The following is a 13,054-nucleotide window of genomic DNA, read 5'->3' on the forward strand; positions in this document are numbered from 1 at the left end:
GAAACATTTCTTTTTATTACCAATATTAAAAACAGTTTTTTTGATCAATAAAGTTCAAAAACAGCATTTATTTTAAAAAGATGTTTTGTAACAATGTAAAATAAATTTTTTAGCAAATTAATGCATCATTTCTGAATATAAGTATTAAAAAAATATATATAATATAAATATAATATAATATTTACTGACCCCAAACTTTTGAACGGTGATGTATTTAACAATTTAAAGAGGTAAAGAAAACAAGACTGAAAATCTTTTGCAGTTTTATTTCGCAAGTAAATTTATTTTGTCATAATATTTATATATTTTTAATGAAAAATATAAATTTAGAATTTTTTTGCAGTTTAAAAAAACATTGTGTGTGGTTGTGTTGGTCTTGCAGAACGCATCATATTAACATATTAAAGTGAAATATCAGATTTACAATCTGATATGGTACAGAATCATTGCCACATTCATAAACCATGACATTTGCATGATACATCAAGGAAGACCATGAAATTACAGCTATGTAAGATGAAAGCGAAAGAAGGTTCGGATCTAAACTGGATCAAAAACTGCTTGAATTGAAGTGAGGGGATGTTTCTTGCATGGTATCTTAAAGAATTTAGTTCTCCGTAGCTGACACAGGCTCACCCAGATATAGCACTCGCACCGGAGCGGAGTGGTGTCAGAATCAGTAGCTCTCTAACCATGAAAAACTACTCGCATCTGCTTAATTTCACTTCCCTTGTGGCAAGTCAGAGAATGAATTACCGAGAGGGAGGATTTATTAGCCATGCTGATTTAAACCCATGGGTGATCGCTCTGTTTTGCATCTGTTGGACTGTGAGAAGCATACATAGGAAAAACACGCAAACCAAACGCTAAACTTCTGGTGTCCGATGGTCGGTAAAGATAAGATCTAGCACAATGGAAACATGTCGGATGAGGAAATACCCTAAGACACTAGTAAAGGAGAGAGGGTGTGTGTGGGGGGGGGGGACTCCAGTCATGAGAGGCATCTCAGCTCTGTACACTCATATGTTCACAGGCTGAGGTCAGTGAACCTGAGAGTAAAACAAACCGTTAAGCTAACAGAGGGCGCCATGCATCACTGCACATGCATTCTTGTCAGTGGGAGATCTCATGGCTCACAGAACCAGACTGGTGGAAGCGTTTTTTTACAGCATGGTTTACCAAAGTCAAGGAGACTGCAAAGATTTGCACATTAGCCTGGTTAGATAGTATGTTGTGTTTGCACCAATATATTCTCATAACACATGGGAGCACTTTATTTTGATAGTCCACTTTAGACATTCTACTAGTACTATAAGTAACTTTATAAGTAACACTTTATTTTGATGCTCTCCCAACAGACATTCTACTGACTATAAGCAAGTTTTGCAAGTACATGCCAGCTTATTCTACTAACCCTAACCTAGTAGTTGCAAATTAATTGGAGTTAGTTGGCATTAGTTGCAAAGTTACTTATAGTTAGTAGAATGTCTAAAGTGAACTACTCAATGAAAAAGTATAACCTAACATATTTAAAATAAAAAAGGCGCAAGATGCAATTACTCGCACTGAGAGTATTCAAATATTCGGTTGATTTATCTTTTGAGTGTTCAAGTAGGCAAAATAACCGAATTGCCCATCCCTAGTTTTAATGCTCTTCTGTATGTGTGTTTGTCTGTGTCAGGGTGTGTGCTCCCACCCTCTGTGCCCCTTCACCCTGGTGCCCTGTGGTTAATTGGATTCAGACAGGGCTTGTTGATGGGAGGGAAGAGTGTGGCTGCATTGTTATCTGGGGGTCTCGGTGCAGCATCGGCCTGATAACATAAGCTCTGCACTCCCTGAGCACTGCCCCCTCAGCACAGAGAGACGCGCTCTTACACAACACTCTGGAGCATGGCACAGCCGACCGGATATACACACACACACACACACACACACAGAGAGAGAGAGAGAGAGAGAGACACATACAAGCATGCTTCATCAAAGAAAGAAATCCTGCTTATTAGTCATGGGAATTTAACAATTCTGACTGATATGTTTCTGATTCCATTTGATACTGTTCATTAATGTAATTGACAATACTATCACTACTACTAACTGACAATGCTACTACTGTTTAAAAGTTTGTGCACTACTGTAAAAAATTAAAGTTGAGAAAACTTAAAAGTTTAAGGCAACCAGCTGGAGGAGATTTTTGAGTTTTCTCAACTTGTTGTATAACAACTTCAATTTACAACAAGTTGAGAAAACTCCAAAGCCTCTTGCAGAGAGATTTTTTTGTTAAACAAATTACAGTAAAAACAGTAATATTGTGATATTGTGATATATATATTTATTATATTATATATATATATTTTTTTATTTCTATTATTATATTATTATATTTGATCAATTTCAATATATTTTATATGTAATTTATTCCTTGATGACAAAGTGGAATTTTCAGCATCATTACTCCAGTCTTCAGTGTCACATGATCCTTCAGAAATCATTCTAATATGCTACTCAAGAAACATTTATTATTATCAGTGTTTCCTTGATGAATAAAATGCTAAAAAGAAAAAGTTTATTTGAAATAGAAATATTTTGTAACATTTTAAATATAAATATATATATATATATATACACATATATATATAACTTTATGGTTATTTTGCATCCTATATATATATATATATATATATTAGTATATTAGTATATTTAGTAACCCTTCCATTTGATTCAATGATTCATTTTAACCAATTCATTAAAAAGAACCATCTTGAAAAAGCAATTCTTATGTGAATAGGTCTACGTGACCATACTTTAAGTAAATAATTTGTTTTTTTGTATTTTTTCTTTTTCTTTTTTTAAAATGGAACAGTTTTCAGCCCAAGTGCTCGTGATCTTTTTCTTGTCTCCTGAATTCAGGGAGGACCAGAGAAGGGAGAACAGCGAGCGAATGTGTATTTGTGGATGTTTGTGGGTGTTCATTGCACAGGGGTGGTAACTCAAGTTTAGACAGTTTTATATAGTTGAGTACACTCTGAAAAGGTGCCGTAAATCAATTTTATTTGCTATTTGCTCTGATCACACCTCTCTTGACCTTTGACCTCCTCTGCTTGACAGATATTGTGCTGCTTTGGGTTTGCTTGAGCGGTCAGGCCTGTTTATGTTTTCCTTTTTCAAATGCATACTTTCTCCTGGCACAGCATTTTAGGGGGGTAAATGCAATTCCCTAGTCAGAATTAAAGCAGAGGTTCATCCAATTTTTCACTCCTTTTTTACTTCCAGGAAGAGAGAATATAATACAGGATTGGAATTACTGTTTCTAAAGTGCTTGAGGCCTCCTAGCACTGTATGTTGAAACACTGCCGTTATACAGTGGTGGGAGCTTGTGATGTTCTGATAAGACAGTAAGCTAGTTGGAATATCCACTGTGTCTCTGACACCTAGGAATGTCATCAGATAACAAGCCATATGAAGTGAGACAGGAGTGTAAGTCACTAGATACACAGTGAGGAAAGAGAAAGAGAAAGAATGGGTGAGAAAGGATGGATGAATGGTCAGAAGAAGCAGAGATGTGGGGAAAAAACACTGCAAACACTGCGTTTTTCTCTAGCATGTCTGGCTTGAACTCCCAGACAGCACAGTATTGATCTGTTTATGGGTGATCCATCAGAAGATTATTTTAAAAAGGGAATGCTTAAATAAATGAAATTTAAAATGTTAAATTGTTGAAAAAAAAAAAAAAAGTTCTATGTGGCACTGGATATCAAAATCCATTCAATGCGATGATCAGATCTTTATTCCAGGACAAGAAATAAAGTTTTAACATAAAACAAAGTTTGAAACTTAAAACAAAGTTTAAAATAGACAAAAGTGCCAATAAATAAAGTACCACAAATATACATTGCCAGCATTCTTTAACATAACTGCTGCTTCCTTCCCATAACTTTGTTTTTCTTCCATCAGAATCGGTTTGCGGCCCGTTTAATCCATAATCTTGTTGTTATTTGTCACGGTAAATGCAGGGAGTTCCAGTGTCCCCCGTTCACACGACTTCAGTCAGGCCCGCCGTCATGCACTGTACCGCAGTGGACATAAACATAAGGTGGGAATGCAAACAACCCCGCTTCCCATTTCCGCTTTCGCTCACACTCACTCTCAAAATCTCACTTCCACAAGTGGTCGCATTTCAAAAAGGCCTCTCAGACACAGCTCTCGTGAATGGATTGGAGGCATGAAAATGCTGGTTAAATAAGCACAGACTTGATGGATTGAGATTGCAGCTAGGCAATTTAGTTATTTTAATGGCACAACGGAGAAGTAGGAGACAGACATAGACCAGGCAGGAAGTAAAGCAGCCAATTAGTACTGTCATGACATCATCCCGCAGTTCCAGAGTGATCAGTCATGTGGCATTTACTGTTCAGGTGATTGGCTAAAATGTTAATGAAACGCTGATGCTGTTTTTATTCCCATTTTGTTACTTTCAGAAAAACTTTTGGAAGCACATATTTAATACACACAGCATTACTATCAGATACATAATGCTGACACGTAGAAATATTTCACATGCAGGTTCATAATTTAAACAAAGACAGGACGCCAGTGAGAAAAATGTTTCTGTCAAAGTCATGAAACTCCCTCTCTAACCTTTATTCTTCTCCAGGGATGAGACTTATGCTGAATGAACACCATTGGTCTCAGAAGAGAAGAGATATTGTACACATGGAGATCTCGCTAACATGTGAGTTCCTTCTGGTAGTAGAATGAAGTGATTGAGCAATCAGAATGAAGTATCCCTGAAAGCTGTATAATTAGTTATTTGTCTCATTACAGAGCAAGTGTATGAAAAAGAATGAAAATATATATATATATATATATTATATATATATATAATATTATATATATTATATTTTGCTTTTGCTCTCTTGTTTAGTCTCTTATGCTCACCAAGGCTGCATTTATTTGACCAAAAATACAGTCAAAATATTATTCAATATATTTTAAAATGAAATGTATTCCTATAATGCAAAGCTAAATTTTCAGCATCATTACTCCAGTCTTCAGTGGCACATAATCCTTAAAGGTGCCCTAGATTATGTTTTTAAAAGATGTAATATAAGTCTAAGGTGTCCCCTGAATGTGTCTGTGAAGTTTCAGCTCAAAATACCCCATAGATTTTTTTTTTATTAATTTTTTTAACTGCCTATTTTGGGGCATCATTATAAACGCGTCGATTTTATGCTGCGGCCCCTTTAAATCCCGTGCTCTCCGCCCACAGAGCTCGCGCTTGCCTTAAACAATGCCGTAACAAAGTTTACACAGCTAATATAACCCTCAAATGGATCTTTACAAAGTGTTCGTCATGCATGCGGCATGCATGCGTCGGATTATGTGAGTATTGTATACTGTTATATTGTTTACATTGATTATGAATGAGTTTGAGGCTATGCTGTGTGGCTAAAGCAAACATTACACACTGTTGGAGAGATTTATAAAGAATGAAGTTGTGTTTATGCATTATACAGACTGCAAGTGTTTAAAAATGAAAATAGCGACGGCTCTTGTCTCCGTGAATACAGTAATAAACGATGGTAACTTTAACCACATTTAACAGTACATTAGCAAGTTAGCAACATGCTAACGAAACATTTAGAAAGACAATTCACAAATATCACTAAAAATATCATGATATCATGGATCATGTCAGTTATTATTGCTCCATCTGCCATTTTTCGCTGTTACGAAACAGTCGGTGTTATGTCGAGATTCGCCTGTTCTTCGGAGGTCTTTTAAACAAATGAGATTTATATAAGAAGTAGGAAACAATGGAGTTTGAGACTCACTGTATGTCATTTCCATGTACTGAACTCTTGTTATTTAACTATGCCAAGATAAATTCAATTTTTCATTCGAGGGCACCTTTAAGAATTCATTCTAATAATGATTTGGTGCTCAAGAAACATTTCTTATTATTATTATCAATGCTGACAGTTGCTGTTGAAAACAATGTGTCCTTGCTAAATAAAAGTACAATAAAGAAAAAATCTATATATAATATGAGTTGCAGAACACATGATATTTTCCAAGCAGATGAAATAATTCTGATGAAATGGAAATATATCTGCCCTTCTCTTTTACCCCATGGAATATGAGTTTATATTCAGAGTCGTACCTTTGAAGTTTTACTCGCAGCCTTCCAGAGTTCATGGATCTATGACTGACTGATCATACTTGCAAAAAAAGATTCTGGAAAAACCTTCACAGACCTCCTGTGGAGAAAACAGCCATAAATGCAGTCCCTGTCCACGAAACATACACACATGATCTAATACAGCCAGGAATCAAAGACTCCCATGATGCTGCAGGAAATGTATTAGTCAATACTAAGATTTTCCATGGTAGCATCTTCAGAGTTATCTCCACCAGTGCCAGAGTTAAACATGCCAACATGTGATTTGCTTTAATCATATGGAATGAGTTTCAGTTGCCCACAACCATGTTGTCAAGGTTATTAATCCCATCATCTTCCATCTTCCATGAGGAGGATGTTCCTTTCATCTCTTAGGTCAAGCAGACACATGTTTCAAATAGAACTATTTTAAAGTGTTAAGCTTAAAGGGTTAGTTCAACCAAAAATGAAATTTATGTCATTAATTACTCACCCTCATGTCATTCCAAACCCGTAAGACCTTCTTTCATATTCGGAACACAAATTAAGATATTTTTGATGAAATCCGAGAGGTATATGACTCATCCGTAGACAACAATATAATCAACACTTTCAAGGTCCAGAAAGGTACTAAAGACATCGTTAAAACGGTCGACGTGACTGCAGTGTTTTACCTTAATTTTATGAAGTGAAGAATACTTTTTGTGCGCAAAAAAAAAAAAAAAACAACTTTATTCAACAATCTCTTCTCTTCCCTGTCATTAACCTTACGCAGGTGACAGAGTAAGCACAGTGAAGGCTTCTGCACGACGCATTTGTGTGATGCTGACATTAGAGCCGGCCAATAATGACGTAGAATCTGGAATCGCTGGACGTAAACAATGTATGAGTATGACACAGAAGAGAAGATATTGTTGAATAAAGTCGATTTTTTTGATTTGTTTTTGCGCACAAAAAGTATTCTCATTGCTTCATTAAATTAAGGTTGAACCATGCAGTCACGTCGACTATTTTAAAGGTGCCCTAGAATGCTTTTTCACAAGATGTAATATAAGTCTAAGGTGTCCCCTGAATGTGTCTGTGAAGTTTCAGCTCAAAATACCCTGCATATTTTTTTTTTTAATCAATTTTTGAACTGCCTATTTTGGGACATAATTATAAATGCGCCGATTCAGTGCTTGTCCCCTTTAAATGCTCGCGCTCCCTGCCCCCTAGCTCGCAACTCTATAATACATTGCATAAACAAAATTCACTCAGGTAATATAACCCTCAAAATGGATCTTTACAAAGTGTTCGTCATGCAGCATACCCGATCATGTAAGTACAGTATTTATTTGGATGTTTACATTTGATTCTGAAAGAGTTTGATAGTGCTCCGTGGCTAAAGCTAACATTACACACTGTTGGAGAGATTTATAAAGAATGAAGTTATGTTTATGATTTATACAGACTGCAAGTGTTTAATAATGAAAATAGCGACGGCTCTTGTCTCCGTGAATACAGTAATAAACGATGGTAACTTTAACCACATTTAACAGTACATTAGCAACATGCTAACGAAACATTTAGAAAGACAATTTACAAATATCACTAAAAATATCATGATATCATGGATCATGTCAGTTATTATTGTTCCATCTGCCATTTTTCGCTATTGTCCTTGCTTGCTTACCTGCATAAAGTCTGTGTGCTGCTCCAGACGTTAGTAATGCTGGCTTGTCTAATGCCTTGAACATGGACTGGCATATACAAAAGTCAGGGACGCACATATTAATGATCCCGACTGTTGCGTAACAGTCAGTGTTATGTTGAGATTCACCTGTTCTTCAGTGGTCTTTTGCACAAATCAAATTTACATAAGAAGGAGGAAACAATGGTGTTTGAGACTCACTGTATGTCATTTCCATGTACTGAACTCTAAATTCAATTTTCAATTCTAGGGCACCTTTAACAATGTCTTTAGTACCTTCTGGACCTTGAAAATGTTGATTATATTGCTGTCTATGGACGAGTCCTATAATTCTCAGTAGTGTTGTAGTACTCGAGACCGGTCTTAAGACCATTTTTTGAAGGTCTTGGTCTCGGCCGCATTTGGTCTCAGTCTTGTCTTGGTCTCAGACTAAAAGGACTCTTTCAAGACCGCTCAAGACCACAACTGCAGGGATATTGCTAAATTGCCGTTGCATTGTCTGATTTTTTTGTTAACATCATTCATTTGATTGGATGTAAAACTTCCTGCTTCAAATGCAATCAATAACTTATTTGTAATTTCATTTGTTACTGTTGTGCCATGTCAAAAATGTCACCAAAATTAATACAAATGCCTACAAAATTTAATATATGATTGCAAAAAAGTATTTGTATAAGATCTTGATATTTATATTATAACATATGATATAATTAAGCAATATCATAAGAGGGCTGTTTTCACAAATATGAGCACAATTGCAAATGTGATATTGATTTTTTACAAATGTTCAATAAACAAAATATTATTTTTTAGAACATTAATCTCAACATCATTTATGCATTTGTAATTGTACCAATTCAGATGCAACTTCTGTTCCACCTCTGCAGTGTAAAGATGAACTTTGTTGTTAGTGATTTAAATTGATTGGTAACAGCTCTATATAGTGTCTTATATTATTGATTAAAAATAAGACATTTCTCAGGCAGTAAATGTGGATCCTTCAGATGTATTTGAGGAGTGCTTGTCAGGTCTTGGTCTTGACTCGGTCTCGACATGCCTTGGTCTTGTCTTTGTCTCAACCCCCCAAAGTCTTGGTCTTGTCTTTGTCTCAACCCCCCAAAGTCGTGGTCTTGTCTTGGTCTCAACACACTCTCGGATTTCATCAAAAATATCTTAATTTGTGTTCCGAAGATGAACAAAGGTCTTACAGGTTTGGAACGACATGAAGGTGAGTAATTAATGACAGAATTTTCATTTTTGGCTTAACTAACCCTTTAAGATATTTAAATGAGGTCATAAAGGATCTGTGTGTTTCTTTGTCAATAACACATTCCGAGCAATGTGCATACTAATGAAATGTATAGCTTGAATTGAGGGTTCAATTCTTAATACTGGCAGGAATTGACTGGGGTGCCCTGAGCAAGTCACCTGACCCCCAATCTCTCCCTGGGCGCCACAACAAAAAGGCTGCCCACTGCTCCGGGTGTGTGTCCAGGTTTTGCATTGTGTGTGTGTTCACTACTCACTACTCCTAATATTTGTGCACTAATTTGGATGGGTTAAATGCAGAGGACAAATTCCGAGTATGGGTCTTACTTGGACTTCACATGTCACTTTCAAACTAATAAATATTAAAGATTAATAATTAAATATTTAATTTATTTTATTAAATGCATACTCTTTATTTAAATGTTTAATAAATTATTGGGCACAATGAGAACATATTGAAATCCTTATTTTGCACCTGTTCACAAATCCGTGTGTGAAGCATATTTACCAAGGTGTTATGACATTCAGCAGGAGCTGAGAAAACCCTTAACACGTTTCCCCTGCAAATGTGTCTGACGCATTGCAGCATTTAAGCACCTGTTTTAGTTAGAAAATCAATGCTGGAGGTCCAAACTCTTTGTTTTCTTTATATTACTGCATTTCTACCAAAAATGTATTTTATTTAAAGTCTTTTCACCGAGATAGGTGTTGCAATCTAGATTATTAGTTATTTTAGCCAATCTGATTGGTCCATTATCTGCTTTGTAGCCTAAACTTTGATGCACAATTGTCTGGATCTGTGCACTAACATCCATTTCAGTGGAAAAGCTTTGGATGTTAGATATCAGGGTGCTGTTTACATGCATGTTCAGATTAGTATCTGTGCGGACCATAGGTGATATCTGTAGACCACCTGTTTTAAAAAGCTTGTTCTTTATCAAAGTCTTGCAACAAAGTACTTAAAGGCTGTCTGAAGATTTATAATCCATTTGCTCTGGTTTAAATTACCCATTGTGGCAAAACTTCAAACATTGGATTCAGTAGGACTTTTTTGAGCACCTGGTTGCTACATTTATCCGCTATGATAAAACAATTTCATGACTCCCATTACTTGTTCTGATGACCTGCTGTGTGCTTTATGTGAATACTGAACCGAGCGCAACACAAATGAACCTTCTTAGGTAGCATTTCAATGAGTTCCTATCACTGACTGAGGAGCTGATAAATTAGATGCGTATTGGGACAATGTTTGGACAAGGTAATTCACTTGTTCTAATATACGGCCCCTTCTTAGACCCCTTGATCTGTCTGTCTACTCTGCTTGATTTACCAAAATGGTGATATCCACATAATATTATAAATCTGTGGCTTCTTAAGTGGTTGGGAGTGATGCAGCACACATCTAAAACTGAAGTATTTCACCAGTGACAGTCTGCGTTTGTGTAGCATTATGTCTGTCAGCCTTTGAAACATGTGTCTGGTCCATACTCTCACCTAACAAAGGCTGCAGTGTGGAGGAGGAAACTGAATGAAAGCTCACCATCTCTGTAACTGTGCTGCTTTCTGTGAATGAGACTCAACTTCATAAGAATGTAGGAAATGGATTGGTTGGGCCCGGTAGAATAAGATATGGAAATGGTGGTGTTAGTAGCTGTGTGAAGATGAGTGTGATAAAGCTTTATTTCCAAGAGTTGTAAATGATGTATGAAGCTTTGACGGAGACTGCCAGCACATTCCATCTAAACAGGAAGTGGAAAAATCTGTTGTAGCATGCTGATGAGAATTGTTCATGGTGCATAAAAAAGTCAAAATATTCCCAAATGGATCTCTCATGTTTATATGTGTTTCCTCCTTTTGAAACAATAGTTTTGAGATATTTAGCCAGTGTGAACCAATGCCAATATTTTAATGTACATACTTCTCAAGATGTTTTAAGCACTTGGGAACAATATCAAATATTTTTTATTCTTTTATCAAAACATGGCAAGTATTAAGTTAGATATTTTCATTTAGTTCTGGGTGAATTTACTTGTGCACTCATCCGTGTAATTACAAGAACCCTCCAGCTGAAAATATCTGATTGTGTATTAAAACGTCTTGATCCAAAAGATTTTTGCAATCTGTAAATGAACTCCACATGAAATACCAGAACAAGAACTACCACTAATCAGTCCTTTGAAGTGTTGCTTCCCCCTTGTTATTCTGTAGAAAACTCCCACGCTTACAAATTGTTGTTTTAGTGGCATTCTGAGGTTAGAGTAAAATTAAAAATATATATATACATTCAATAAAGACTTAAAAATAAGTTTTCAATTACAGAAACCACACTGTTTCTTAACAGCTCAGTTGTTTTACATCATAATTTTTCAGTTAAGAAAGATCTTAAAGGGTTAGTTCACCCAAAAATGAAAATTCTGTCATTTATTACTCACCCTCATGCCGTTCTACACCCGTAAGACCTTCGTTAATCTTCGGAACACAAATTAAGATATTTTATTTGAAATCCGATGGCTCAGTGAGGCCTTCATAGGGAGCAATGACATTTCCTCTCTCAAGATCCATAAAGGTACTAAAAACATATTTAAATCAGTTCATGTGAGTACAGTGGTTCAATATTAATATTATAAAGCGACGAGAATATTTTTGGTGCGCCAAAAATAGACATTTAACCAGTGATGGCCGATTTCAAAACACTGCTTCATGAAGCATCGGAGCATAAATGAATCAGTGTATTGAATCACGATTCAGATCGCGTGTCAAACTGCCAACGGCTGAAATCACATGACTTTGGCGCTCCGAACAGCAGATTCAATACACTGATTAATTTATGCTTCCTGAAGCAGTGTTTTGAAATTGGCCATCACTAAATAAGTCATTACTTTGGGTTTTTATTGAACCACTGTACTCACATGAACTGATTTAAATATGTTTTTAGTACCTTTATGGATCTTGAGAGAGGAAATGTCATTGCTCCCTATGAAGGCCTCTCTGAGCCATCGGATTTCAACTAAAATATCTTAATTTGTGTTCCGAAGATTAACGAAAGTCTTACGGGTGTGGAACGGCATGAGGGTAAGTAATAAATGACAGAATTTTCATTTTTGGGTGAACTAACCCTTTAAGCATAGATAAATTAAACAGACATGCAAATATGTTTTAAAAACAATTTTTTGTTCCATTAAAGGCAAGTAATGGCCGTGCTTTCTCGTTTGTGTTACAAACCTGTAGTGAGAATGGAGAAAAATGAGTGGGTCGAGCTGATACATTTTATTAGTGAATAAGATGAATAAAGCCTGGGGCTATTCTCTTTCATTTTAAACTCAGCCAAATGCCAAAGCCCAGAGCAATTAATAGAAACCATAAAACATTGCCATTAAAATGGACTCAAAGTTCTGGCAATGGTTCAGCTCCATCTTATATATTAATTTCTTTTTAATTCAACAAATGCTTTGCAGCTGTTTTACATTCTTTGAGCTCAGGGGACAAAAAAGAAAGTAGCTTACACCTGAAAGGGAATGAAAGTCTGATCTACAGATACTTTGTTATGTCTTGTCAAATGTTTATTTTATTGTCCTGTATTGTATTGCCTTTTATATTGTTAATTTCTTGATATGTTTTATTGTTTTTTTTTATCACAATTACTGGCATTCTACTGTCATTGTTTTGAAGCTAGGCAATAAATTATTTGAGTAATAAAAGTTCATAATGACAGTCTTGTTACACTCTCAAATGATATAGCTATAATGAGGAAACTAAAAGATTGATCTAACAAAAAGGTTAAAACATGACTGACTTTTACTAAATTTACACTTCATTAGGCAAAAAAAAAAAAAAAAAAAACAGAATTAGATTAATAAAATAAAAAGTGTGTAAAATATACCTGAATTGCATTCTCAACTTTCAAAGAAACTTCCTAACTTTCAGCTCAAGTAATCCAA

Source organism: Megalobrama amblycephala, linkage group LG13 (genome assembly GCF_018812025.1).
Source record: "Megalobrama amblycephala isolate DHTTF-2021 linkage group LG13, ASM1881202v1, whole genome shotgun sequence".
Lineage (NCBI taxonomy): Eukaryota > Metazoa > Chordata > Actinopteri > Cypriniformes > Xenocyprididae > Megalobrama > Megalobrama amblycephala.